Here is a 23,646-nt window from a genome sequence, read left to right as displayed (position 1 = left end):
GCTGTACCAAAATCAAGCGATTCGCTGACTTGGATCGTGTAAGTGTGTGGGAGCTGATTTCTATACTACATAGTGTCAACACAAAGGTAATGCAAAGATCACTTAAATATAGAAGTTTCAAATGGCATTATTCTTTTCAGGAAGCTCCCTGTAGGAAATTACTGGGAAACTATGGAACCAAGAGTTGTTTGATGGCGACTGTCCAAGATTGTTTCAATCTACCACCAGCTAACATCACGACTTGATTATAATACTACATTCAGGACAATTCAATAGGAAAAAGTATTTAGTAAAGTTTTAATTGTTTTTAATAGGAAGGAAAGTCAAAACTTTGGGGAACCCCCCCGAACCCCAAGCCCTTTTCATAATATATCATTTTTCCTCTCATATTCAGATTTTATTCTCACTAAGATCTTTTTCTCAATATGAAAAGTAATTGCATGACATTTTTATTAAAAATTAGACAATCTATTTGATGGACTCAGTGAGGTTTTATTATCAAGTTTGACATCCTTACTTATAATAAACTTAATTTAAAATATATTAATTTGTGAAATATTTGATAGCATAATGGGAGCTTCGACTGTATTATCGATATAATCCTCAGCCCTCTTTACGAATCAGCAGAGCTCATTGTGTACGATGTGGAGCCTCGGGCCTGTGGGCGGCCCCCTGATGGAGGGTATAGACAAGGCTACTCCAAGGATAGTGGGAGTGGAGAGGGGGCTGAGGATACAGTGCTGGGGCTGCAGAGATAATAATGTTGGTCCTGTGCCGGAGGGTTGATCACTGACATCCCTCTCTCCCTCTTCGTCCTCATGAGCCAGATTTCTCCTTCCTTTCCTATAAGAGCTTAATCTACAGTCTGCACCACAGCCAGCGCGGGGCCTTATCAGCTGTGTGGGAGCCTGCGCGTCAGCTCCGGCCTTGGCTCCCGTCACTGGACACGACTGAGAAGATACACACTCGTGCGGAAACACGTATGCAAAGCCATGAGGCAAGTTCAAGTTCACACTCGGCCCTGACATGACAAAGGCTTATTTAAAAGAAGAAAAAAAAGAGTTATGAATCTAAGACCCTAGATCCGTAGAATTCCTGAACGTTGCACAGCGCTGATCGCATTTTTGGCTCGCAACCCCCTTCTGTGTCCCCGAGCAATGAGCAGCGAGGATTTGTTTAATTCTTGGATTGTCTCATTTTAATATTTTTTATGGAGATGAAAGAAGAATATTTTTCTTACTTTGCTAGCAGCATGGATTTGAGGAATGGCAAGGTTGGCCGGTCAGCCCTTCGCTTTGGTCCAAACTGAAATATCTCAACAGCGGACGGATTGCCACGGAAAGGGGTACAGATGTTTCCCAGACAATGGATCCCAGACTTAAGTGATACTCTTCTCTTACGTGGGTGGTTGAGACTCACCTGCATTGACTCGATTATCGTGAAGTTTGACGTTCACGTTCCGTGCACGGTGAATTGTAGTAACTTCGGTAATCCCTTCATGTTTAATCTAGAGCCACCAGCGGGTCAAAGTTTGAATTTGGCCAATACTTTGGTTTATGCAGAAGGAATACTGGCGACTGGTTTGATTAGCAAATGTTCGCTTTTTAACACGCTAAATTAAAATAGTGAGCGTGGTAAACCTTATGCTTGCTAAACCACAGCATGTTGGTATCGTCAGTGTGACCATGTTTGACATCAGCATTCATTCGCTGATCTTGTTTCTTCCTATTTTCTATCTCGTTAATCATGTGACCTCTTGGGCGGTCCCGAGGTGTGGAACGACTGTTTTCAATATCGTCATACTTCAACCAACTGAAGGTACAAAATTCGTCACTGACATAAGGTTATACTATTATTCCATGCGTAATGTTTATGTGGCGCAACACCTCATTTGCATCCTATAGCTCAGACACTTCTGGGTGACAGAAATTGAATAGTCCATTCCAATTTCTAGTTAGAGCAAATCTTGCAATTTCATAAACACTGAACTATGTTGCAGCGTAATAAAAAAAAAAGAATGCATGCGCGTGTGTTAGAATGGGGAGCATATCTCGCTAACATCTTTTCAGGCCAGACTCTCTTCTCTGTTTGGGTCGCTTTGGCTCCCATCCATTCAGACGTAATGGCATTCATTCCAGGAAATCATAAAGATACAATTCAGAGGCTCTGTTTTTATAATCAGAAACTAGGGGCTCCTCTCTTTTTTCTATTATTTTTTCCAATCAAAGCCACAGTATTTCATTCCCCCCTTAGCGTAAAAGATTGTTTTCTTTCGGCGGTATCGCTCCTGCAGTGTCGACTGCAACCTTCACGGGTTTCACTTCAACGGAAAACATTTTCCCCGCTCGACTCCTCCACGCACAATTAATTTCAGATGTCACTTGTAGGTGGCTGGTGAATTCCTGAAATACTGGAGTGTTGTTTTTCTTTTTCTTCCTGCGCCCCACTGTATTCCAGTAAGTACAAATTGGAGATCTGTGCATTAGAAAGGGCGGCGGAAATTAAATGAGACAGACTGAAAACAAATCTGGTGCTGCCAGTGCCCTACAGAGGAGGACTTGTCCAAGCTCCCCGTCCAACTGCTGTCAGGAGCTGTGGCTGGGCGGAAGCACAACTGTCCATTGCCACACTCGACGGGATTAACGTGCACAAATGACTTTGAAGGTGCATCTTGACATTATTTGTTCGCATCCCCGCCCTTAGCCACCGATTGGATTATCAGGTCGAATGGGTAAAAGAGCAGATGGATAGGATGTGATTCCTTTTTTGACTTATTGTTAACATGTGATATTAACGTAACTTAACCACGCCAAATTGTGAATTCCGATTGAGTCAGAGACCACTGACCACTACGACCCCTTCGTTTGTGACCTCTGGCCTTTTCATGAGTGTATTTATAACTGCAGCATTATTCAAGATAATCAAATAAATTTGTTTGTTCATCCAAATATATTTAATTCACATAGACAGCTGGGAAGGGAGAAAGTCAGTAAATCTATTGTGTGGCACAGCTGCCGTATGATTGTCAATATAATAGACATACACATCATATATTTACAAAATGTTTAACTTAAAGTGGGGGGACTTTGTTCTGAGCACAAAAGGAGGGTCGGTGTTTGTTGAGAAAGTAGCAAAGGACCATGGGAAAAATGTTTTCCTCTGATATGGTCACATTTTCTTTTGTGGTGGTGCAACTCGGTTTAACATTTACACTATGTTTTCATTCAGATGCATAACTGCACTTTTAATACACTGTCTTCTTTAAAATTCAATACGGCAACTCACAGGTTAAGTCAGATTCCGCTCCTTATTACATTTTGACATGGTTACCGCACTTTGGCTTTGTGCGGCGGCATGAATCATATGGCCCTCGTCCCGGGAAGGTGGAGATACTGCAAGAGACAGACGGAAACAAGCACTTAAGTTGGTGGGCTCAGTTCAGGACAATATGGATGTGAGGGTGGAAGCCACAAAGGCAGCTCTGTGTTTCAGCTCTGAGCCCCGAGTGACTCTGCTGGCAGGCACACATAGATCACTATTGTGTCTGTGGACGGTCGATGGGACCCAGTGTTCAGCTACACCCCCACAATGTCACATGAACTCGTCCAGATGTGTAGAGTGTGCATCGGGGGGGGCGATCAGCTTTTTATTCCAAGAAAAACACAAATAGGGCAATAGTACTCTCTCTGCGTGTCATCACGAGTGTCAGTTTTCACAGGGAACAAGGCCCATAGTTCGTATTTATGTCTGCTGCTAAAAATTGGGAGTGCAGATCTGATATCACCTCTTGCACTCTGACGTGGGAAACAAAAAAACCCCCAAAAAAAATCTACACCGAGAGACTGGATAAATATATAACAGGTGAACGAGCCGTGGCGGCATCAACGCAAAATTCCTACAGCGTCTGAAAATACCTCCAGAGCCTGCCGCTGTCAAACATCACAGCCCCTCGCCTCAAACGGCTGCCGATGCCTGGTGCACAACAGGACTGAGGCAAAAGGGAGCAGAAGCAATATCCTTATTCCTTTTTTTGTTGCTTCACCTCCATCTATGATTTCCTGCAGATCAGGGAGAATAGCAGAAAAAAGGCAGAGATGAAACCCCCCCCCCCCCCCCCCCCCCCCCCCCCCCAACTCCCACCTTCCTCGTTGGCTCCAATTAAACTGCCCCTGGTTCCTCTTGCGTAATAACCCCCCCCTGTTGACTTCCTGTGCAGGTTCATAGTGTGGTTAATGAAGCCGCTATCAGCTCACAGAGCGGGACAAGGTCTTATTAGAGCCAGTGGAATGTGGCGAAGGCCCGCCGGATCAGAGACTCGCAGCTCATTACAGAGCATCTGCAGCGGCCGCTGACGTGGGAGACAGTCTGACTGGCTGCGTCGGTGACTGATTGACCTGTCCTTTTTTTAAATCCAATTTCTCTCATCGCGTTAGTTAGTGGACTATCTTTTGTTTTTCGACTTTATCAACCATAAAGGCGATTACTATGACATTTTATGACATTAGACAGAGCATCACTAGTTTTCATCATTTGGAGTCATGTCATTGCCTGCGAGTCGCTCACTTTGCTCTGTTTGCTGTTGTGATTTGGGCTGCTTCGTACAGATGGCTGTTTGGTGCTGTGCAGGTTGTACTTGACCTTTGACACACCCGGGGTGTGTGCACAAATATGTCCACTGTAATGGTTTCCTTCTTTTCTGTTTCTTCGCCCCAACAGCCGATCTGTAGGTGGCCACTGAAGCAACTTGTCAACCTTGAAAAACGTCCATTTCCTTGAACGCCTGTGAACAACAAGTAGCTATTTTCCGCGCTACGGTACATCCGTCGGCGGAGAGAGCCAATAACGGTAAATGCAAGCATATTCTCCCAGGGCAGCAAAAGCGAGAGTCTTGCCAGTCACTCCAAACGCGTCTTGTGAATGCAAACGTAATCTGCAGTGCGTATAGTCAGTGGGTGCTACTGTCGGGGACATTGTTCCTTTTTCATTACTTGAGCTGGATGAATCTGCCCTCCCATAACTGACATTTCAAAAAGCAAGTGCAGATTAGTGAAACGGAAACATTACTCTTTAAAGATTATGCCTCAGCAGTGGGGTTTTAAGCGTTCCGTGTTATTGCTGTAAACCCCTTGAATACGGTGGTAATATATACTTATGTGCATTTCCCTCCACGTGCTGCCACTTTTTCATAGCCGCGATCAATCTCGTGCAGGATTCTGCCTCCTTGCGTGCTCCCCTCGAGTTAAAGGCAATAGGTCACACCAAGGAAGGTTGTGAGGGGTCAAGCTCCCCTGGGGCTTTCATGCCAGGCAAGACTATTAACCAGCCTATTAGTGCTCATTTCGGTCCTTGGCTTTATGTTTAGCCCTGGTGTGTTGAATACCTCCTGGCCCGGGAGCCCCTAAGCTAAGGCAGCATCCCATCATCCCGATGTCCCGGGGGACTCCTGAGAATAAGCATCATTGTCTGGGAGTTTGGAGGAGGCTGATGTTGGTGTTCTTGCATTGCTGCTGCTGGCCGGGTGGAGTTCATCATACGTCTGCTCTGAATAGCAATTGACAAGGAGAGGCTGGAAAAAAAAGGGGTAAGAAGAAAAGAAGAAGGACCAAGAGTGGTCGGGGGGGGGGGGTCGGAGCCGGAGCCTGACTGGGGGCCTGAGAGAGACGGGGGCTTTCCTCTTCAAGGATTCATTATGGTAACATGAGAGCCCCGTCTGGGATAATGGAGAAAAAGAGAGGAAGAGGCCGCGCGGGCGAAGGCCGAGAGCAGCGCGAGGTTGACGCTTTTTTCCTGGACGGAGGCCGTTCCCCGCAAAAATCCGGCCTCAAATACTCTGTAAGGAGAGCTGTGTTGCGGTTCGCAGAAAAGCCCCAAAAGCTGTTGTGTCAGGGACGGAGGGCTCGTACGAATTCGGCTGATGTGGAGGCAGATAGGAGTCCTCGGAGAGCAGTTAGTCTCTGAATGTTGGACCCTGCTGAAAGCTCAACTTGCTACAGCGGGAAAAAACATTGGATTATTTTGGGGGCAGTGAAACCCCCCAAAATGGGTTATTTTCCTTGTCATATTCTTCCGCATGCGTGAATGTGGCCAAAAGGGGGCAATTCCATGAAGCCATTTATTCAAAAATTCCGTAGTTAAGAATGTGGATATAGAGGCATATTTTCCTTTTGGGCTCATTTTTCTCAAACGTATTTACTGCTGAGTGCAGGGCGTGCCTTCCTCCTCTGTGTTTAGGTAGCAGGCGTGGGGGTAAAGGAGAGACGTGGGCCCGAGAACCTCCACGCTCCAACAGCAGGTTTCAATTCTCCCACCAGTGAGGCAGGTTAACTTATGCCGACACCAATATGTGAATTTGGCCAGGTTTATTTTCTTTTGATTAAATAGGCATTTGGAGCATGTGCAGCCGGGCTTGAGCCTCAATAATGCCTCTATTCTCCGGGAACTCGCGGGGAGGGGAGGGGAGGGGAGGGAGGAGCAGGCTTGGAAGAGCAGCAACAGCGAGAAGAAGAAGAAGAAGAAGAAGAAGAAGAAGAAGAAGAAGTGGTGGTGGTGGACTGTGTCTTCCCGTGGCTCCTCTCCTGCTGACATCCTCGCCCTCCTCTCCATCTTCTTCTTCTCTCCGATGTCAGAGCGCTGGCATGGAATTTCACACATGCCTTTGATTTGGAATAAGGCGGCTCAGGAGTTGAAGTTATCTTACCGCTGTGGAATTTTCCACTCTTGCCTCTGACGTGAGGCCAGAAGCAATTAAGTAAAAAAAAAAAGGAAGAAGAAGAAGAAGAAGAAAAGGAGCGGGGTCTATTATCAGATTGAAAAGGAGGGGCGACGATGGCTGTCTGTGAATGAAATAGAATGCAACACTCGCTCTTGTTTTTTCCTTTTTCAGGGCCTGTGTTTTTTAAACGCAGAGTGTGAGCGAGAGCAGCAGGATGGGGAGACAGCAACGAGGAGGTGAGAGGTGAATGAATACCGCAGTCCGCTCCGGAGCCGCAGCCGGAGCCGGTGGGGCCTCTGGTATTGAGAGAAGATGGCCGCAAGAATGTTCATCTCGACCCAGATGACCGCTGCTCATTATCTCACTTTTCCCCCCTCACTCATTCAGAAAATGTTCGCTTATTGCACCTCACTTGATGACCTGAATCTTAACTGAGTCATGCCTTTTTTAATAGGCCTCCCAGCCCCAAAAGAATAATGACCGCTGTTACATAAAAAAAAAAGAAAGAAAGTAAAAGCCATCAATTTTTTTTTTTTGTATCCCGCAAAAACAAGTCCCCTTCCGTCTCACTTGTCCTCCTCTGGGGAATATACAAACCACGAGTAACCCAATCACTCACTGTGTGATGGATCCAACAGATAAGTCAGACCCGTGGCTCTGCCTTTTAACCGCCCGGCCTGTTTTTGTGCTCACGTCCTCCGCTCGGCTTCTGCTTCCCTTTTGTCTAACTGCTGAAGAAAGTGCCGGGTTATAAATGGAACAGTGACAGACGCTCTTTGAAGTTTTTTCTGCGCAAGAAAACTGTGGAGGGGAGTGGGGAAACAGTTGGGTCCCTTCTACTTGAAATAGTAATTATGCAAATGCTTTGATATTTTGGATACTGGGAGGCCACGTTCAAGCCTCCTATTCTCCGTGTTGTAATACAGAGACATTTTTCCCCATTCTCCCGAATAAGCACCCCATTGATGTTCAGAAGAAGATCTGTTCCAACGGGACTTCAGAGACGACCACTGCTCCTTTTTCTCTCTCTCAAAATCTCTTCAATCCTCTCCAGGCACTAATTGATATAGAATCTAATGACCAGCTTCTTCTTCTTCTTCTTCTTCTTCTTCTCTCCCTCTCTCAGTGACTGGCAGGAAGCCAGCTGCACGGCTTACAGGAGTTCACTGTGTGCAAATCATGGCCTTTCCTCTATATTATGTTTGTCCAGGTCATGATCTTAGAAAGGCCCTAAAATAGAATTGATTTACAGAAAGGGCTGACCGATGTGTGCATTAGAAAGAGCAGGGGGATCCTCGGGGTGCAGCAACACTTTGGCAGTCAAGTCGTCCTCACCGTCGTCTGTAGTCGGAAAGAAAACAAAACATTGACTGCACTGCAGTGCGCTGTTAGCAGGAATTGGAGAGAGTGCGACTCGGAGCCCTTTGCACCAGTTTCAGTTACATGAAACCCACCCATGCCGTCTAGCCGACTCCTGCTCTCCGCCCTCTGCTGCGAATGAAAACATGGGTGTGTGCCGGAGAAAGTGGGGAAGGAAGGAAGGAAGAAATAGCTCTCTTTTTTTTTCTTTCTGCCCTGAAATATCCACACGTCCGGGGATTTCAGAAAACCCCCACAGAGCAATGTGACGACATGCCAGTCTTTTTTTTCCCCGCATCTCGTGCGATCACTGGGGATAGAGTGGGCGAAAGAAGTGGGATGACAGCGAGAAAAGGAACGCAGGCCGAAGGAAAGCGAGGAACAGGAACAGGAACAGAGACGAGACAGACGGACTTCGCGAGTCTTTCCGGGGAAGGGGAGGAGAGTCGCGGCCCACCGCGGGCCCCGTGTCCTCCGCCTGAACTCAGACACATGGGGGTGACACCTGCCGTCTGCCTCCCAGCAACCAGCATCAATGACCGCATTGGACGTCACCGGAGGAGGGTCTGAGGAGGAAGGTGTGGACGCTGGTCCCGCTATGGGTTTAAAGTGTCGGCTCAGACTGGTTGGCTTCAGGCAAGGGGTTCGAATTTGGACACCAAAATCCTCCATCCGTCAGTGACCAGCACTACCCCACATTAAGAAGAAAAAGACCCATTCAAGTGTCACTGGTAGATGATTCTCACATCCTTTCCCTTATTTTTAGGGGGCAGTGTCAAAATCTGTAAACACAACTCTATGATAATAATGTCGACATGGTCAACGTGTTCGCGAACTGCTGATGAATTATATATCAAGTATCCAGGAAGCAGCATCAGCATTCCTTTGGAGACATGTTTTGAGCTACCTGAGAAAAAAAAATCTGAGTCCAGTATTCAACCTTCTTTTATCTCTGTTTTGGTCTCCTCCAACCCATCATTTGTAAGAAATTTAGCAATGAACAAAAATTTGAATAATCTGTATTTGACTTGAGTTGCTTTCAGACACGCACAGAGGTCCAGACATTTCCCTGAACTTCTGAGGAGGGGGCTGTATGTGAGGAAACGCAAATGTCACAAATCTTCCACGTCTTTTCCTGCCAGCCCCCCCTGGGAACATTCCTGGAAAATGTCAGCGTTAGCCCATGTGAGAAAACAGCGGGAGGATCTCAGACTTCACGGAGAGCGAGCAAGTGGGCGCTCCACCCAGGAAGGTGTTGTGAACGCGTCTGACCCGGACAATGTCCCGCTGCCTTTTTTCATAAATGCCCGGACCCAAGTTTTTCCAGACATTTTCCACAGTTCAAGTCTGAAAACAGCTTAGGAATCTGTTTGCGTCACGTAACTCAATTAAAGAAATATTGTCAAAGTGTTTTTCATGGAAGGATAAGTCCGTCTGCTTACCTTCAATCGTCGAATGTGGATTCAAACTGGGGTGAATGAACAAAGTGATACCAGGGGTTGAGCAGACCCGAGGGAAATGGCAGGATTGTAGTGGAAGCATGTGGTTTGGGGAACAAGGGACTTCAACGGTCAAATATCTGTAGGTGCTCCAGAAAGCCAACATACCTCGAATCAGAAAAATGTATGATTAGGCACCCAGCTCACTGAACCATCCCATCCATCTTGCCATGTGGCGCCGGTCCAGACTCTGGCCCGTGACCCGTTTCAGGCCCTGGACTGAAGTTGAAGGAGCGCTCCGCCGGGAGCGGTGCAGAGCGGGCCGTCAGTGTTGTTGTTGGAGAACACAGTTACCCAGCGTGAACTCCGCTGGTTCAGTCCAGACCAGGCCTGCTGATCCGTGCTCTCGCTGTCTCACCAGAACGTCACTGCACTGCTCCACTCGCCTGCCTGCCTGCTGGGCTTCCCGCGGCCAGGGAAAGAGAGTTAGCGTTGAAGCGGGTGGCGGGCCGCCAGCAGCCGAGAGCATGTGTGAGCAATCTGTAGAGGCAGACCAAAGAGGGCGTGTGTGTGTGTGTGTGTGTGTGTGTGTGTGTGTGTGTGTGTGTGTGTGTGTGTGTGTGTGTGTGTGTGTGTGTGTGTGTGTGTGTGTGTGTGTGTGTGTGTGTGTGTGTGTGTGTGTGTGTGTGTGTGTGTGTGTGTGTGTGTGTGTGTGTGTGTGTGTGTGTGTGTGTGTGTGTGTGTGTGTGCTGTGTGTTTTCAAGGGTGGGAAGGGGTTCGCTATACCTGCTCTGTGTAATCACGTTTTAATCACACCTTTCCACAGACAGACAGTCTGAGTTCAGCGGCATCCATGATGAGAGGTCTGCTGTAGCCTTCTGCCAGTCGAGCGCTGAAACGTGAGTCCATTTATTTTCTCTCTGATCTGAACCGAGAGAGACATTTCATTTGATTTCCATGTCGAACACGGATATGTACAGAAAGGCGGATTTCTCCCCGAAGCGCCCGTTTGTTTGTTTTCCTAATGCCCAGATTAGTGTGAAGTGCACTATTGCACATACACACAAACCGATGACCCTGATCCCTCAGAGTCCTCCCCCCCTCCACCACCACCCCACCCCGGAGGCCTGCAGAGCCTCTGAGCGCTGACCCATGAAAGTGACTGCCCGGTCCTAAGAGATTAACCCCTGACCTCTACCTTCACTAATATTTGACCTTCAGTCAACCCCCAGCGAGGCACAACAGAGCCCTATTCAGATGGTGTGCTCCCTGGCTGCTTGTCAGACAGACAGACAGACGCTCAGGGTGTTTTCGAGTAGACAATAGATTGCAATTCATATTGCTGCTCTCAGAGGCCCTTTACAGTTTACTCTAGCATGCGCAAGCTGCGGCGTTTGAGACATGACTCCATTCTGCGTGTCCCAGAGCAATTTATTAGTGTAATATTCTCTCCACCTCCAGGACGACAAACTCCCTTCCTTTCACAACTTGGTGGAGGGGCGGATCACAGCTGATCCATTTTTTCCCCCCAAATAAGGGAGCACCAGCAACTCACGGAGAAGAGGAGGGGGCCTGTGAGGGGCCGGTGCGTTGTCTACGGAAATTCCTTTTTCTTCATCACGTGGCGACTGTCTGTAGTGTGCTGCCGCTGCCAACTTGGACTTGGCCCTTATCTTGAACCCCTTGAAGTCGGTCTTAATGCGAGTAATGTGTACTCCAAGGAAGGTGATTACTGCATCGGCCCAGAGCAACAGGCTCCCCCCTCTAACCTACATGTAAGCCTATTAAACTGACATGACAAATGGAATGCCTCTGCTCTGTAAACAATCAGCATGTGGGTGTAAACTTAAAAAGCTCTGCCGTAATTATGATGGATGCCTTTTGTTGCTGTATTTCTTCAGAGTCGCTGTCAGCGAAGGGCTCAAAGGCAAAAAGATTTAATTGAAGGCATCAAGCCGTCTTGAAGCCTTGTATTTATAGCGTGTTATCATGTTTGTTTTGGAGCGCTGTCACAGAGTCGTGCTATCGCTTTTCCCATGCTGCTATCTCCTGGAATGTGGAATGCCACTGTCTGGGATCTCACGAGGACGGGATGGGTGTGTCTCCCAACCGAAGACGCTGTCCAGAGCGAGAGAGGAACGCTGCGGCAGTCAGTGTGCCAGGGAATCAAGAAGTGGTGTTGACATCTGGATGTGGAGAATGAAGCCGCTGAATGTGTGGGATGAAAAGAGAGCTCACAGCAGAATGGAGTGAATCTTTACTTTCGCAGTATCCTTCTGGTCCTTCCTTTTTGTGGACCCCCCCGCCACACACACACACACACACACACACACACACACACACACACACACACACACACACACACACACACACACACACACACACACACACACACACACACACACACACACACACACACACACTTTCCCAATTAATTCAACTGTTAAAATATAACTTTCGTTACATGTATTGCTTATTTATAAGCAGTAGTTCGGCACTGAAACTGAACCAAAAGGCTTAAATCACCATTTGTGGATTTGTAATCACGACACCCTAACCCTCTTTCCCTTTGATTAATCTACATCTGGCCAAAAAAAATATAATCACAAACTAATGGCTGTTTGTGAAAGCCCCCGAAATGTTTCCCTTCAGTCCACTATTTAACCGCAGGTGTACAAGCATTCATCACTGCCCCAGATATAAAAAAACAACAACAAGCTTGCTGAATTACTCTCCAGGAAGCAGCGTTATCACAAAATCTACCTCGCTGCCAACTTTTACACACCAAACCACTTGGATCAATATTTTCATAGTTGTCTTTTAGCTTGTCTCATTTCCGCAGACATCAGCGAGGTTGATGCGGCCGGACGGTAAAACCCTATAATACCCACTGACTTTGGGGGGGGGGGGGGGGGGGGGGGGGGGGGGGGGGGGGGCGTTAAACGGGCTCTGCAAAGGGCCTCACTACGTTGGTGGTCCTCCCTGCCTCGGATTTTATGGCACCAGTCTAGTCAGTTCTTTTGGGTCTTTCTTGGACGACAAAAGGGGGCAAATGAACGTGGAATGCTGTAATGCGTTGCATGTGGGGAAGCACCCTGATGGGTACGGAGGTCCATTCTTCTTCTGTGAAACAATGATGGCTCAGGAACCTCCTGTGAAGCAGGCACAGCCTCTTACTGCTGACACAGAGCCGGCTCCTGCTGTGGCGTGACACTCTCCGTGCGTGCTGTTAAACATCAATTTGTCAAAGACGAGGAACAAAAAAGAAATCCAATGAGTTATTAGCCACATTGAACGCGGCCCCATCTCCCCGTGGCATTGGCCTTCACGGGTTGCCTTGTGTCCCTCACTCCCACCTCTTGTCCCTGAGCTGCAGCTGGACTGCAGATTACTGCCGTTCACGGGGGATGAGGGAGGTGGAGGAGGTGGCTGGTTGGATAGTTGGTCGCTGGCTCCAGATCACAGGTTGTGTGCATACAGACCTCAGAGCGAGAACAGGCTGTGCCATGGCGGCCCCAGATCTGCCCCGCGGCATGACCGTGCCGTAAACCCGTGCCGCTCGGTTTCGTGCTTTTTCTAGCACACACGTGTCACTGAGCAGGAGGTTGGTAGCGCAGTAGCGGCAAATGAGCGAAATGGAGGAAGGCCTAGATTTTTCAAAGCTCTGAATATTAGTGGAGAGATACCACAGTTTGAGGCAGTGAGACATTTACATAGCAACCGCTAAACATCTTGAAGTATACAAGGTAGACTGAAGACTTTAACACAGCTATTGGCACACAATAAAAATGTTTTTACAGGCAAGACAACACATACATAAATTTTCCATATCGTAGGTAATAATCAATATATCAGACGATGCCAAAACTGATTCACGTAGGGGCATAAAAAAAGAAATTTATACAGTATATACAGCCATAAAATATGTCTATTATACACTGTAGACATTTGGCAAGTAGCTCTTCCTTTAACAGTGAATACTTGTGGACGTAGATGCAAAGCTGATACTCACACGCTGTGCTGCCTTCAGCGGATGTCGGTAAATTTGTGCATTTTCACAGCCTCCGATTCTGTTATTTTCCCTCCACTCTGGTGCGTTACGTAATCACGGTGCCTTCTCCCTCTGTGTCTGCAGAACATTACGTTCGAAACAACTTCATACAGACCGTACATGTTCCCCCAACAGAGCGGATGAACTGATTAGCTACTGGAGCACCTAGATGCATACATTTGCATACTAATGAAAGCACCACGTCCCCTCGACGCGTGAAGATCCATTTATATTATTGCGATCATGTCAAGTATGTTGACTTGCACTCACGTGCTAATTATGACATTAATTTGCTCAATTAATGACCCCTGGCACCGCGGGCTCTGGTTAATAAATCATGGTGATGAAAGTGAGGATGGCGTAGATGAGACTGACGTGCCTCTGCATTATGTTGTGGAGCCGAATATCTTAACACAAACTTCCTGTCTTCCAGTCAATGTGTGCATGTATTATTATTATGAAAATCAAGATGCCGAAAAGTGAGGAGTTCACTTTGAGGGCCGGAGAAAGTTTGGGCAGCGGTTTCGCTCCACAGCTACATCTGTATTCAGCAACCTCGGTCTTGTGGCTCCGCGGGAAGTCTGAAAGAATGATTCCGTTGCGATGCACTGCGATTGACCCTGCGCGCTGCCTGCACTCTGCGTCAATGGACCCGCAGTGAACTGGGCAATTGCTGATAATGTTAATAAATGAGTCGCTGGAAGGTCGGGCGTTGAACAATGTGTGCGCATATGCGGCGGTCCCCGTTGGTCTGCATGTTTCCTGATTGGAAGCAGACCGAATCGGGTGGGGCCCTCGCTGCACAGCGGAGCATCCCGATTTAATTCCCCCGAGCTTCCTCCTGTCCCCCGTCACATTGTTTACATGTACACAAACTGCTGGAGATGAGCGAGTCTCACCAGACAGATGCATTATAAATCTGACACAGATGACACCGTACCCGCCTCCGTCCCACAGCATGCAGAGCAAAAATAATGAGGCCGGGACGGGCCCCTGAGAGTTGCGGATTGAGCCTCCAACTTCATTCTTGAGCGACTGCGCGCCGCAGACCTCCACCGTCGCACAGAGCGGAACGGCACAGAGAGGTTAGATTCCACTCTGGATCAACACGCTGAAAAACAACAAACACGTTCAGTCCTCTCGGCTCAAACTCGCTCGCTCGGTCTTTACCTCTCAAGAGCACTTGCAGTGGAGCCAAGCAAAAATAACACTGTGTCATATTTCCCCTCGCCCCAAAGTGATTTAACGTTGAGGTTTTATTTTGATACACTCACACTCCTCTACCCTGTTCACCCCACTCTGCACTGCTGTATGTCCTTGTGTTTCTGCAAATGTCTTTGTCTTTAACGCGATTTCTTCTTGTCTTTGGCTCAGCCTCCCTTGAATCTCCACGTTCAGATCAGGCAGCACTCGCCAAGGATGTGGTCCAAGGGGAATCAGTTGCAGCAGGCCACACAGGTAAGTGCAACGGGACTTATGTAACATTATCAGAAGAGCTTTCCATGCCGTCGGCTCCCACTGCACTCCTACAGAACGCAGCCATTAAACTTAGAAACTGCTGTAAGTAAGAAATATGAGTTGTCTTTGTTTTTTTTAACCCCCTCGTCCAGGAAGAGCAAAGTTTTCTTTGGTTCTTTGGCCGGCGAGTGTGCAGGAACAGCTGGGTGCAGGAACCAGTGCAGATAGGCTGACACTATAATTAGTCAGTGGAAGGGCTCCGTGAAAAGCCAACAGTGGCCGCTGTGAGTCGTCGGGGTGGAGGAAGAGAGTTCCTTATCCCTGAGCAACATGTCGAGAGAGGGAGGGGGCCTGCTGAGGAATCCCAACCATGTCTATTCCACGTGTGTGTGTGTGTGTGTGTGTGTGTCCGTCCGTCCATCAACCTCTGTCACTCATCCATCTCTCTCGCCTGCTGGCCCCCACAGAGCGAACCATGCTGCTAATGTCTCTTCTGGGAAGGGTGGATGCTCGTTCTCGTTGCGTGTGCTTGTTTGTGCGGGTGAGTGATAATGGAGACTCCACACGTGAGGGTAAATCATGACTTTGGCGCGAGCGTGCCACTCGTGAAAGGCGACCGACGCGAGAGAGTTTGCGGGTCGAACGTCACCTTCAGCTGTTTTTGGAATCCCGGCTGCAGTTTTTCGATAGGAAAGGCTCGACAGGCATTCTGCAATCCTGTGGTTGTGGTCAGGTTCAATGTTCCCTCTCTGCCTCTCGTTAACCGCTCTGCTCACTCCCTGAACAATGAATACGCAGAGGCTGACTGTAGTAAGACTGTGTTGAGAGTATAAAAAGAGTATAAAAAGAGGAGTATAAGCTTTACAGCTGACTCAAGTGACGGGGGTTTTGTTTGGTCCTCCCGCCAGCGCCTCGTTGACTCCAGTCAGACACGGTGTGAGGGAGTGACAAACCACTGAAAGAATCCCGAATAGAAAAGGCTGTAACGCAAAGACGCCGGTTTTATGACACATACCCCCCCCCCCCCCCCCCCCCCCCCCCCCCCCCCCCCCCCCCCCCCCCCCCCCCAATAAGCCAATCATCTGCTTTACGGAAAACATTTCTCTTCTACTTAATTGAACACAGTACAGTATATGCAGCAGAAGTAGGACATGTAACGTACAAGCACAACAACACTAACCCCCCCAGGGGCTCAGTCAAAGGGGGACGAAAAAGAAAAGAAAACCAAAGGCAACAAAGCAACAAGCACAGTCCTTGTAGCTTTGGAGTAATTTATGGCATTATGCACATATTCACTTCGTGTAGATCCAATAGATTTGCATTTGCAGATGTGAAAACATATCAAGCCAATCGTGTCGTTGCACTGACGCCTGCGGAACCTTGTGCATGTACAAGAAGTGTAACCTTTGGGGAAAAGGACGCTTTTTACAGCTAATTTTGGAATTAATTTGTTTTTTAAAATCAATTTTTGTCTCGTGATCATTGGAAGGTCAGATACAGCGTACTCCTCGCTCATTTATATAGGAGCCTGTCTTGCTAGCCCGAATTAAGTCCCGGGGGGGGGGGGGGGGGGCGTTGCCAAGATGGCTGCCAAATGGCAAGACTTGCATTAGCTGAACGGAGACCCCTGTCTGTGGCTCCAGATGTGAGTTATCTCATTCCCTGTCAGTTGCTCAACATGCTCATCATCAGCCCCCTGCTGGGCTGCATGGCTGTAAGTAAGGGGGGACGGGGCGAAAAATGGGGACCTGGTACCAGTCAGGGCAGGACTTGCGTCATTCTCTCAACAAACGGATAAATGTTTTCACTTACCTCTGATGGTACGTGCTCCGCTTTGATTTGTCTTCTCCCAACACAGAGATGAAGCTGAAGCACAAGACGCAAAAAATAAATAACTAGATGAAAGAACTTTGTAAAAAGAACCCAATATACAGCCTTTAGATGTAACCTTTCTCAGGTTTTAAAGGCCACGCAATACTACTCACGCATACTGGCCCAATTGGTTGTGCGGTCTCAGTTACTCTGGAAGAACACAAACCCTTTTCTTTGTGGATCATATAGAGTGACACACACACACACACACACACAAAAACACATTACAGATGATGATTAAAAATGTATTAGTACTTAAAAAGTGTATCTGCTTGACGCGACACCACGGGAGTTGTGCAAAGAAAAGAAGTGGGTGGGACAGTTTTCACCCCCACATATCATCATCACTTGCATTGTACTTTGCATTGTTGGGCTGCTAATTGGACTCGCTGTAGTTCAATTACGCATCACTGTGAACTTATACAACTCTTTTCAGATTAGAAACACTGCACTGTCTACACTGTAAGCCTGTATTTCCCCCCCGCCCTGGCACTCTTCCATCTTCCTTCCCTCGGTTTTCCACGTCTGGCTCGCTGGGGCTGTCTGCTGCGTGTCTGCTGCACTCCGGTCAGACCTCATGAGAAACTGAGGACAGGCTATATTACTCTGACCCTGTGTGTGTGTGTGTGTGTGTGTGTGTGTGTGTGTGTGTGTGTGTGTGTGTGTGTGTGTGTGTGTGTGTGCGTGCGTGCGTGTGTGTGTGCGCGTGCGTGTGTGCGTGCGTGCGTGTGCGTGTGTGTGTGTGAGAGTTTTTGCCATGTAACAACCCAGTGACACTCAGAAGAGTAAGGAGGAGAGCAAACAAGACACGGGGATGACAAAATGGACTCACACACACAGAGTGATTCACTGGATCGTCCACCATGTCTGCTGGGCGTTTTTCGCAGAGTGATGCGTCTGGGTGCACATGCTCCGAGTAGATCTGTCATCACGAGGAATGTGCGCTGTGAAATTTATCAAACCTAATGATTGAAGAAGGACTGTTCTCTGCAGTGGGATTCGGGATCCTGGCTGCAGATGGCCAATGTGAATTTGGATCAGCCCTTGATATTTCATCTGTGAAAGCACGGAAGACACGGCCTCTCTCATGTGTCGTTCCTCTGCAGTGCACCGATGTCATCTCTGGCATGAGCAGGCACAATGGGGACTTATCAAATTAGCCACAATGTCTGCATGAAAGCAGTTATCTGTGTGACCCATTTACCAAACAGAGGTCAAATATCTTGCTCAAGGGCACCTCGTGTCCTGCCTTCGAAGGGCATCTATATCTTATCTAATTCAGATAATGCAGGACATACCTTTGCATTCAGACACTGTGACGTGTCACAGACGGCTGCATCAGGCTCTAGTGCCCTGTGCTTCATCAGTCCTCTGAAGGTCACAGGTTTGATCCGGTGTCCATCCTGTTGTGCCTTTGAACAAACACCCCCCAAAATCATCAGCCAGGATTCTGCTCTCAGCAAAAAGGCTTGACGGTAAAGTGAAAATCTGAGGTCCAGTGACCTTGCAGGCTCCTTGCTGCGATCTCAGACTGGCAACAGCCGAATGACGAGCGGATTACTGTAATTCGCCAATTAGCTCAAGGAGAGAAATGGGTGTAGCATTACTTCCGTGGTTCTGCTCCCACCAATTAATTCTCCGCTTTTAAACAAGAAGCCTAAACCAGATTAAATGAAATCTTAGCAAAGCAATGAGGAGAGGCTGATGAGGTCCGCAGCCAGATGGCTCACTTTTTCTTTTTTTCTTTTTTTCAGTCCTGGGCTAAATATCTGTGTACCACTGAAACAAGCAATTAACTTCAAGGATTGTATTGATGAAAACTGCCTCCTCAGTTCACTGCAGTCTCTTTTTTCCCCCCGAAGCCATGCTTGGGAGGGGGTTATTTTTGGGAGTATCCTAAGAAAAGACACATTTTAACAACTGTGATTTACAGTACCTTGAATTCCCATGATCACAATTTCCCTCCACCCACTGAGTGCAATGCAGTCACAAGACATTTGCTTTTCCTCAACTACATTTTACTTTTTGCACCGCACTGTAGATAGACGAGTTGTGTCTTTAGGGGATGTGGTTCCCAGAAATGACCTGAAGTAGCTCTTCACTGTCACCAACGTTCATGTTCCAGGTGTGTTCACACATGAGTGTATATGGATGCAGTATTTCTCCATTAAAGAGATATATTATCCTGCGATTGTTTTTAATTGGGTCTATCTTTTACATTTATGCTGTTTTTCAGACATGATTTTGGGTCCGGACATTTCCCGGAGTTTGCCGTTCACATATGAAGAACACAGCAGGATGTTGTCCAGGTCAGACATGTTCACAATAGTAATAATAATAATAATTCATTTCATTTATAGAGCACTTTAGAGACTTTATACAGAACATCCACCTCACACTGTTTCTTAGTTCATTTTAGTTGGGGGACCTGTGGGGGAGCAGTAGGGGCCCACAGGCCACTTTTTGCCCCATGGCCCACTAGTGTGAAAATTCCGGCCCTGGTGGGAGAGAATTTCATTTATACAGGTAGATAAGAAAAACAGGTAAATGAACAGCATGCAATTTCCAAAAGTAACTCCCCCACATGATATGAACACAGCTGTCTGTGTTGAATCCGGATCAAGGTGGATCAAAGTGGAAATCTGTATCAACACTAGGCAGCTGTTCACACCATCGGTTCAGAGGTGAGGGAGCTTTACATGATCCTCATGTGTTGAGAGTGGCCCGCGTGCCCTCTTCCCCACAGATCTCTTACCTTATAACAATAACCACAATCCACAGCCGGACCAGAACACAAAAAGAAAATCCCCGGTCGGTCCCTCAGATCTCCTGAGCAGATGCCTCTGGGTGGTGCGATGCTGCTGGGGAGCCTCGGACCTCATACAGTCAGGCCCCGTCCACATCTGTCCTGTGTTACGGTAGGCACTTTACCCTGTCCAAAGCCAGATGTTATATTACAGGGATATTTGCTTTGTTGGTGGAGAGTCGGTTTGATCACGGCTGTGTTACGTGGGAAAAGGCCTTAAATCATATTTGAGAAGATTCAGTACCTTTGTGTGTGTGTGTGTGAGCATGTGACTGATGTGTTTGTAATTGCCTTGGGTGTCAGACCTTTTCCCCAAATGTTCTATCTGCTGTTTCAGCTAGTTCCTGACCAGTTGCTGTGGGACCACAGCCTAGCAAAATAAAACCTTTCCGGGAGGAAGAAACTGAGTTGATTAGATAACCAATGTTGGGACAAGATGCAGTGAGCTCACTCCTTCTCAGAGTCAATTGGAAAAGTAGTCATCTCTTAGCGTGTGATAGGTTCAAGTGATTTATATTTTCAGACGCTTTGTTACAGACAAAAGACAACAGTGTTACCGAGCAGTAAACAAGGAGCACATGTTCCCAATTACTACCCAACAATACCCCAAATGTTGACAATGGTTTCCTGCTGTTGAGTCACAATTTAATTTGAGGTGGTTGTGACGGATAGAGGAATGTAACAGAGAATCAGTTTTGTGTTTATGTTACACTGTGGCGCAATTGTTTGGGTTCAGGGCAGCTCCTGTGGTTCTGCCAGATAGATTCAGTAGATGCAGTGACCACTGGATACTCTTGGAGTTCCTAAAATAATTCCAATTATAGGTCTGCAGAAGGATTCTGATGGGAAATGGACAATTTCGGTCCACAAGGCCCACAAATGCACAGTTATTATAGTCGAGCCAAGTTTAGCACATTCTTTCTGGAAGAAAGTTTTTAAACCAGCTAGACAGACTAGAAGGTGCACATACCCATTGTTTGGCATCGTCTTGAAAAGCAAGCAAGGCGAAAAATCCCTCTGAAAGTGGTTTCATAACATCTGCAGCGTCAAAAGGGCCCGGCGAGTTTTCTTTCTTTGTTGTCCAGAAGAAAAGTTAAATCATCATCAGTTATTTGTCAGAGCAGAGCTCAAAAAATGGCCGCCGAGACAAAAAGCCTGTGATCCGGCTCCTGGACGACTGGTGGCCGTAAATTAGACCAATCACAGAGAGGATGGTGTTTGCCAGGTGGCAGCGTAGCCCCCTGATGCTAATCTGTCTGGCCCATGCCAAGCTATAAAAGGTGGCCTCTCTCGCTACAATTACAGCCTTCCAAAGCCCATTACCTGCGGATCTATTTAAAGCTACTGTAGCAAGGTTCTTTCCCACAGCAGCCTTTGATGTGCAGCTCCACAGCAGCGGTAACTTATACGATACACCATATACACTGATTGGATTGAACTATAGAGCATTTTTCTGTAGCTCCCGTTGAGCATGTTGAGTCAACGTGATTTTTTTTCTTCCTGGGAATTTTAATGATCTGAAAGTTTCATTCTTAAATGTGAAAAAAAAAGTGACCACATAGGAATCGCTAGCGAAATCGTCGCCGTGTCCTGCCGCCTGCATGGTCTACCCACACGCCACAGAATGATTTGGTAATCTCCCTGTTGGTGTGAACATGTCTGACTCGGACTGAATCTCGCGCTGCGTTTGCCATATTTGAAATGCAAACTCCGGAAAATTGTAGCGGACCCAATACTCCGCACATTTCCCGGGGTTCGTGTCTGAAAAGAGCTTCAAGTCACACAGGTCGATCGTCTTTCTCAACCGCTGTTTCCCCTCAAAGGCATCTCCATCCCTGCTTGTGAGGCAAGCACAGTCCAGATGGTTCTCATCCGTGCATGGTTCCCAGATGGTGGACCAAGCTACCTAATGCTATCGGAGCAGGGGCGACCCCTCTTTACCTTCAGGAACCTCTTGATGACTCATCTTTTCCAAGAGCACCACCTTTTCCTAGCGCCGCCAACACCCTAATATGCCTAAATAGCACTTACGGTGAATCGATACACTTCTTTACCCGATCTTCTGCACTTAGTACCGTCTCGCTGTGAGGATGAATGAACATGAAACTGCAGCCAGGTGATTCCCGGCTATAGGTTTATTCAATGTATGAGAAGGGGTATTGATCTTAGATCCACTTTCATGGTGAGGAACAAAATAAGCATATTTCTCAAAGTGTTCAGCTGTGCCTTCAAATCTGTACCAATCACATAGGAGGACATACAGACACATCCAGAGGAGTCGGACGCGATTCAGATACAGATTTTATCCAGAGCAGACTGCCTCTCCATCAAGACATATTGGTTTAGTTTTCATTCAAACGAAAAATGTTTCAGCTATCTAGACATAACATCGCCTAGATAGACTCTGTTTTGCTGACTTGTTCTTAGGATTCATGAATTCCTGATGGAGTTTTCCGGGGAGTTGGTATTGCTCACTGACTAGCCAAGTGGCGAGATATCCACATATAACCCCCCCCCCCCACACACACACACACACCTACTGAGTCAAGATGTTAGACTAGAGTTCTGGAGAAATGGGGGAGCGGCAGCAGGCGGCCCACAGCGGGCATCGCTGCTCACCGAGCTCAGAAACACTCAACCTCAAAACCGCAACTGGCAACCGGAGTGGTGACATCAGCGTCTCCGCGCCGCATTTCAGTGCAGCGCGTACGAAACTGCATGTGTGCGGCACAATGGGAAACAGACACGGCCGGGTCGCTGCGGTGCTGCGCAGTGCAAGGCGGAGTGCACTCTGTGAACGCGGGGAGCGGCAGCAGTGTTGACCTTCTGCAGCGATACCGAGCAGATGCCAGTGACTCACAGGCCAAACGAGATGATGTGCTGTCTCCAACCTGCTGTAACACACGGCAGCTACAGCCTCTCATATCATGTCGCTCACATTGTGCTCGTCAGGTTCCTCTTCATCTTAGTTTACCAGGTTTCTCCTCGTCGTAGCATGTCACGAGTCCTAACCTCTGCCAACAAAATGCTTCACTCTCTCTGGGAAACAGAGCACAACTGCCACGGGGAGCTCAAACGCCACTGTCCGTCTGACTTCATTAAGTCATTATGGATGTTTTTGTCCGCACACTATGGGCCACATGACACGCAAAGTCAACAACTGCAACAATGGCTGACTGTACAGGAAAAGAGATAGTCATCGAGTAGGTAATTCAAAGTTGGGCTTACTTGTTTAGGCTGCTTGAGTGTTTCCATTTTCTGCAACCGTATACTTCCACTCTACATTTCGGAGGGAAATATTGGACTTTCTAATTCATTTCACGGCTTTAGTGACCGGTTACGTTCAAGATGAAGAATTTAACACCGTTGGGTAATGTCACAAGCTTTTGAACTACGACACATTTGTCAAGATTAAACCAGGGGTTTCCAACTTTGTGTACACTGGGACACGTTTCAGATTTTTTGCGAGTTGTTAAAAGCTCCACCCCATAGTGATTTGTTCTCCCCGCTCCTCTCACATGGTTTCATTTCTATAAAGGTTCGAATGATCCAATGTCTCGGCAAAAATCAAAGATTAGAGAAAAAGTCCAGAAACTGAAAACAGATTTGTGGATCAGAACTTTGTTCTTTAAACATCTCACTGCCCATCAGATTTATCTGGTGTCCCCGTGTATAAAACGTTTTATAAAGTAGCTCAAACTAGCTCCACCTCCGGCAGCTGCATTAATAATATAGTTATGTCATATATTGCAATATTTAAGTCCCCAGAGGGACCAAACCAGTACTTAAATACTTTGGCAACATTTTGCTGCTGATGCTGTACTTTTATTTCAACAGGATTTTTACTTGGAGTAATGGAGTAGTGGAGTAGTTCTACATTGCTCTATAGCATCCGAATATTTCTTCCACCAGTGCTGGGAGGTTAATAACCAGGGAACACATTAACAGC

The 23,646-nt window shown here is 47.3% G+C and overlaps 1 long non-coding RNA gene across 1 annotated transcript; it reads right to left on the bottom strand.

Moving 5' to 3' along the window:
• Positions 1-18,170: 18,170 nt before the first annotated feature.
• On the bottom strand, positions 18,171-20,800 carry LOC118291272. The gene is made up of 3 exons (XR_007030310.1): positions 20,668-20,800; positions 19,647-19,823; positions 18,171-18,303 (listed from the first exon to the last, which is right to left on the bottom strand). It is a non-coding gene; the product is annotated as an uncharacterized LOC118291272 (long non-coding RNA).
• Positions 20,801-23,646: the final 2,846 nt, after the last annotated feature.

Source organism: Scophthalmus maximus, chromosome 21, assembly GCF_022379125.1.
Source record: "Scophthalmus maximus strain ysfricsl-2021 chromosome 21, ASM2237912v1, whole genome shotgun sequence".
In the NCBI taxonomy this organism is placed as follows: domain Eukaryota; kingdom Metazoa; phylum Chordata; class Actinopteri; order Pleuronectiformes; family Scophthalmidae; genus Scophthalmus; species Scophthalmus maximus.
Note: the sequence above shows the minus strand (reverse complement) of the source record. Positions and strands in the feature narration are given on the sequence as shown.